Source organism: Ranitomeya imitator, chromosome 7, assembly GCF_032444005.1.
Source record: "Ranitomeya imitator isolate aRanImi1 chromosome 7, aRanImi1.pri, whole genome shotgun sequence".
Classification (NCBI taxonomy): domain Eukaryota; kingdom Metazoa; phylum Chordata; class Amphibia; order Anura; family Dendrobatidae; genus Ranitomeya; species Ranitomeya imitator.
Window position 1 is genome coordinate 140,334,271 of NC_091288.1, and position 6,437 is coordinate 140,340,707.

Consider the following 6,437-nt stretch of genomic DNA (forward strand, 5'->3'; position numbering starts at 1 on the left):
TCCATTGACGTACAACCTCAAACTTACCATGGCTACGTCTCTACTGATAGTGCAATTGTGAAATTTAGAGTTTCTTCTGCATAAGAAATGAACCAGTTCTCAGGGTTTTAATACATGTGGTAAGTACGTAGCGCTGTGGCTTAGTTGTCTAAAGTGCCTGTCTTGTAAACAGGAGACCCTGAGTTCAAATCTCAGCAGTGCCTTGTCTTCATCATCTCAGAAACAAACTTCCTAGCTAAGAAATGGGAATTTCAATGACGTATCACTCAAATTTTCCGTGGCTACGTCTCTACTAATAATGCAATTGTGATTTTAAAAATTTCTTCTGCATAAGAAATGAACCAGTCCTCAGGGTTTTAATTCCAACTTTTCAATCTTTCCTAATTTTTCCTCCTTTTGGCCCTGCTGTGGCATTCCTTCAATCTGCCTATTCTGTGTCATAACTTGGAAGAAAAACAAGTCCCAAATTGAAGCTGTGCTAAAAGATGGATCATTCAATTATAGAATTTCAAAACATAAGGCCTTGTCATTGAACCAGAATCTATTGCATACTGCAAATTGTCAATGTCGTTGAATGAATGCTATTCATAATTTACTTGGTTTCTTAATTGTCATGACTGAAAATGAAATCCTGTTCCACGTTTTTGCTGTGCATGGAATACAACTCAACTCAATGTTGTTTCGCTAAGTTAACCACTTGAAATGTTCGATTGGTTCTTATGTGTTCCCTGCATTTCACGAGGAAAGCTTGTGGCGCTGTGGCTTAGTTGGTTAAAGCGCCTGTCTTGTAAACAGGAGATCCTGAGTTCGAATTTCAGCAGTGCCTTGTTTTCATCATCTCAGAAACAAACTTCCTATCTTAAAAATGGGAATTCCATTGACGTACAACCTCAAACTTACCATGGCTACGTCTCTACTGATAGTGCAATTGTGAAATTTAGAGTTTCTTCTGCATAAGAAATGAACCAGTGCTCAGGGTTTTAATACATGTGGTAAGTACGTAGCGCTGTGGCTTAGTTGTCTAAAGTGCCTGTCTTGTAAACAGGAGACCCTGAGTTCAAATCTCAGCAGTGCCTTGTCTTCATCATCTCAGAAACAAACTTCCTAGCTAAGAAATGGGAATTTCAATGACGTATAACTCAAATTTTCCTTGGCTACGTCTCTACTAATAATGCAATTGTGATTTTAAGAATTTCTTCTGCATAAGAAATGAACCAGTCCTCAGGGTTTTAATTCCAACTTTTCAATCTTTCCTAATTTTTCCTCCTTTTGGCCCTGCTCTGGCATTCCTTCAATCTGCCTATTCTGTGTCATAACTTGGAAGAAAAACAAGTCCCAAATTGAAGCTGTGCTAAAAGATGGATCATTCAATTATAGAATTTCAAAACATAAGGCCTTGTCATTGAACCAGAATCTATTGCATACTGCAAATTGTCAATGTCGTTGAATGAATGCTATTCATAATTTACTTGGTTTCTTAATTGTCATGACTGAAAATGAAATCCTGTTCCACGTTTTTGCTGTGCATGGAATACAACTCAACTCAATGTTGTTTCGCTAAGTTAACCACTTGAAATGTTCGATTGGTTCTTATGTGTTCCCTGCATTTCACGAGGAAAGCTTGTGGCGCTGTGGCTTAGTTGGTTAAAGCGCCTGTCTTGTAAACAGGAGATCCTGAGTTCGAATTTCAGCAGTGCCTTGTTTTCATTATCTCAGAAACAAACTTCCTATCTTAAAAATGGGAATTCCATTGACGTACAACCTCAAACTTACCATGGCTACGTCTCTACTGATAGTGCAATTGTGAAATTTAGAGTTTCTTCTGCATAAGAAATTAACCAGTGCTCAGGGTTTTAATACATGTGGTAAGTACGTAGCGCTGTGGCTTAGTTGTCTAAAGTGCCTGTCTTGTAAACAGGAGACCCTGAGTTCAAATCTCAGCAGTGCCTTGTCTTCATCATCTCAGAAACAAACTTCCTAGCTAAGAAATGGGAATTTCAATGACGTATAACTCAAATTTTCCGTGGCTACGTCTCTACTAATAATGCAATTGTGATTTTAAAAATTTCTTCTGCATAAGAAATGAACCAGTCCTCAAGGGTTTTAATTCCAACTTTTCAATCTTTCCTAATTTTTCCTCCTTTTGGCCCTGCTGTGGCATTCCTTCAATCTGCCTATTCTGTGTCATAACTTGGAAGAAAAACAAGTCCCAAATTGAAGCTGTGCTAAAAGATGGATCATTCAATTATAGAATTTCAAAACATAAGGCCTTGTCATTGAACCAGAATCTATTGCATACTGCAAATTGTCAATGTCGTTGAATGAATGCTATTCATAATTTACTTGGTTTCTTAATTGTCATGACTGAAAATGAAATCCTGTTCCACGTTTTTGCTGTGCATGGAATACAACTCAACTCAATGTTGTTTCGCTAAGTTAACCACTTGAAATGTTCGATTGGTTCTTATGTGTTCCCTGCATTTCACGAGGAAAGCTTGTGGCGCTGTGGCTTAGTTGGTTAAAGCGCCTGTCTTGTAAACAGGAGATCCTGAGTTCGAATTTCAGGAGTGCCTTGTTTTCATTATCTCAGAAACAAACTTCCTATCTTAAAAATGGGAATTCCATTGACGTACAACCTCAAACTTACCATGGCTACGTCTCTACTGATAGTGCAATTGTGAAATTTAGAGTTTCTTCTGCATAAGAAATTAACCAGTGCTCAGGGTTTTAATACATGTGGTAAGTACGTAGCGCTGTGGCTTAGTTGTCTAAAGTGCCTGTCTTGTAAACAGGAGACCCTGAGTTCAAATCTCAGCAGTGCCTTGTCTTCATCATCTCAGAAACAAACTTCCTAGCTAAGAAATGGGAATTTCAATGACGTATAACTCAAATTTTCCGTGGCTACGTCTCTACTAATAATGCAATTGTGATTTTAAAAATTTCTTCTGCATAAGAAATGAACCAGTCCTCAGGGTTTTAATTCCAACTTTTCAATCTTTCCTAATTTTTCCTCCTTTTGGCCCTGCTGTGGCATTCCTTCAATCTGCCTATTCTGTGTCATAACTTGGAAGAAAAACAAGTCCCAAATTGAAGCTGTGCTAAAAGATGGATCATTCAATTATAGAATTTCAAAACATAAGGCCTTGTCATTGAACCAGAATCTATTGCATACTGCAAATTGTCAATGTCGTTGAATGAATGCTATTCATAATTTACTTGGTTTCTTAATTGTCATGACTGAAAATGAAATCCTGTTCCACGTTTTTGCTGTGCATGGAATACAACTCAACTCAATGTTGTTTCGCTAAGTTAACCACTTGAAATGTTCGATTGGTTCTTATGTGTTCCCTGCATATCACGAGGAAAGCTTGTGGCGCTGTGGCTTAGTTGGTTAAAGCGCCTGTCTTGTAAACAGGAGATCCTGAGTTCGAATTTCAGCAGTGCCTTGTTTTCATCATCTCAGAAACAAACTTCCTATCTTAAAAATGGGAATTCCATTGACGTACAACCTCAAACTTACCATGGCTACGTCTCTACTGATAGTGCAATTGTGAAATTTAGAGTTTCTTCTGCATAAGAAATGAACCAGTGCTCAGGGTTTTAATACATGTGGTAAGTACGTAGCGCTGTGGCTTAGTTGTCTAAAGTGCCTGTCTTGTAAACAGGAGACCCTGAGTTCAAATCTCAGCAGTGCCTTGTCTTCATCATCTCAGCAACAAACTTCCTAGCTAAGAAATGGGAATTTCAATGACGTATAACTCAAATTTTCCTTGGCTACGTCTCTACTAATAATGCAATTGTGATTTTAAGAATTTCTTCTGCATAAGAAATGAACCAGTCCTCAGGGTTTTAATTCCAACTTTTCAATCTTTCCTAATTTTTCCTCCTTTTGGCCCTGCTGTGGCATTCCTTCAATCTGCCTATTCTGTGTCATAACTTGGAAGAAAAACAAGTCCCAAATTGAAGCTGTGCTAAAAGATGGATCATTCAATTATAGAATTTCAAAACATAAGGCCTTGTCATTGAACCAGAATCTATTGCATACTGCAAATTGTCAATGTCGTTGAATGAATGCTATTCATAATTTACTTGGTTTCTTAATTGTCATGACTGAAAATGAAATCCTGTTCCACGTTTTTGCTGTGCATGGAATACAACTCAACTCAATGTTGTTTCGCTAAGTTAACCACTTGAAATGTTCGATTGGTTCTTATGTGTTCCCTGCATTTCACGTGGAAAGCTTGTGGCGCTGTGGCTTAGTTGGTTAAAGCACCTGTCTTTTAAACAGGAGATCCTGAGTTCGAATCTCAGCAGTGCCTTGTTTTCATCATCTCTTTAACAAACTTCCTATCTTAAAAATGGGAATTCCATTGACGTACAACCTCAAACTTACCATGGCTACGTCTCTACTGATAGTGCAATTGTGAAATTTAGAGTTTCTTCTGCATAAGAAATGAACCAGTGCTCAGGGTTTTAATACATGTGGTAAGTACGTAGCGCTGTGGCTTAGTTGTCTAAAGTGCCTGTCTTGTAAACAGGAGACCCTGAGTTCAAATCTCAGCAGTGCCTTGTCTTCATCATCTCAGAAACAAACTTCCTAGCTAAGAAATGGGAATTTCAATGACGTATAACTCAAATTTTCCTTGGCTACGTCTCTACTAATAATGCAATTGTGATTTTAAGAATTTCTTCTGCATAAGAAATGAACCAGTCCTCAGGGTTTTAATTCCAACTTTTCAATCTTTCCTAATTTTTCCTCCTTTTGGCCCTGCTGTGGCATTCCTTCAATCTGCCTATTCTGTGTCATAACTTGGAAGAAAAACAAGTCCCAAATTGAAGCTGTGCTAAAAGATGGATCATTCAATTATAGAATTTCAAAACATAAGGCCTTGTCATTGAACCAGAATCTATTGCATACTGCAAATTGTCAATGTCGTTGAATGAATGCTATTCATAATTTACTTGGTTTCTTAATTGTCATGACTGAAAATGAAATCCTGTTCCACGTTTTTGCTGTGCATGGAATACAACTCAACTCAATGTTGTTTCGCTAAGTTAACCACTTGAAATGTTCGATTGGTTCTTATGTGTTCCCTGCATTTCACGTGGAAAGCTTGTGGCGCTGTGGCTTAGTTGGTTAAAGCGCCTGTCTTGTAAACAGGAGATCCTGAGTTCGAATCTCAGTAGTGCCTTGTTTTCATCATCTCAGAAACAAACTTCCTATCTTAAAAATGGGAATTCCATTGACGTACAACCTCAAACTTACCATGGCTACGTCTCTACTGATAGTGCAATTGTGAAATTTAGAGTTTCTTCTGCATAAGAAATGAACCAGTGCTCAGCGTTTTAATACATGTGGTAAGTACGTAGCGCTGTGGCTTAGTTGTCTAAAGTGCCTGTCTTGTAAACAGGAGACCTTGAGTTCAAATCTCAGCAGTGCCTTGTCTTCATCATCTCAGAAACAAACTTCCTAGCTAAGAAATGGGAATTTCAATGACGTATAACTCAAATTTTCCGTGGCTACGTCTCTACTAATAATGCAATTGTGATTTTAAGAATTTCTTCTGCATAAGAAATGAACCAGTCCTCAGGGTTTTAATTCCAACTTTTCAATCTTTCCTAATTTTTCCTCCTTTTGGCCCTGCTGTGGCATTCCTTCAATCTGCCTATTCTGTGTCATAACTTGGAAGAAAAACAAGTCCCAAATTGAAGCTGTGCTAAAAGATGGATCATTCAATTATAGAATTTCAAAACATAAGGCCTTGTCATTGAACCAGAATCTATTGCATACTGCAAATTGTCAATGTCGTTGAATGAATGCTATTCATAATTTACTTGGTTTCTTAATTGTCATGACTGAAAATGAAATCCTGTTCCACGATTTTGGTGTGCATGGAATACAACTCAACTCAATGTTGTTTCGCTAAGTTAACCACTTGAAATGTTCGATTGGTTCTTATGTGTTCCCTGCATTTCACGTGGAAAGCTTGTGGCGCTGTGGCTTAGTTGGTTAAAGCACCTGTCTTGTAAACAGGAGATCCTGAGTTCGAATCTCAGCAGTGCCTTGTTTTCATCATCTCTTTAACAAACTTCCTATCTTAAAAATGGGAATTCCATTGACGTACAACCTCAAACTTACCATGGCTACGTCTCTACTGATAGTGCAATTGTGAAATTTAGAGTTTCTTCTGCATAAGAAATGAACCAGTGCTCAGGGTTTTAATACATGTGGTAAGTACGTAGCGCTGTGGCTTAGTTGTCTAAAGTGCCTGTCTTGTAAACAGGAGACCCTGAGTTCAAATCTCAGCAGTGCCTTGTCTTCATCATCTCAGAAACAAACTTCCTAGCTAAGAAATGGGAATTTCAATGACGTATAACTCAAATTTTCCTTGGCTACGTCTCTACTAATAATGCAATTGTGATTTTAAGAATTTCTT

The 6,437-nt window shown here is 38.0% G+C and overlaps 1 non-coding gene across 1 annotated transcript; it reads left to right on the top strand.

Moving 5' to 3' along the window:
• Nucleotides 1-5,991: 5,991 nt before the first annotated feature.
• TRNAT-UGU (transfer RNA threonine (anticodon UGU)) lies at nt 5,992-6,065 on the top strand. Its single transcript has one exon. It is a non-coding gene; the product is annotated as a tRNA-Thr (tRNA).
• Nucleotides 6,066-6,437: the final 372 nt, after the last annotated feature.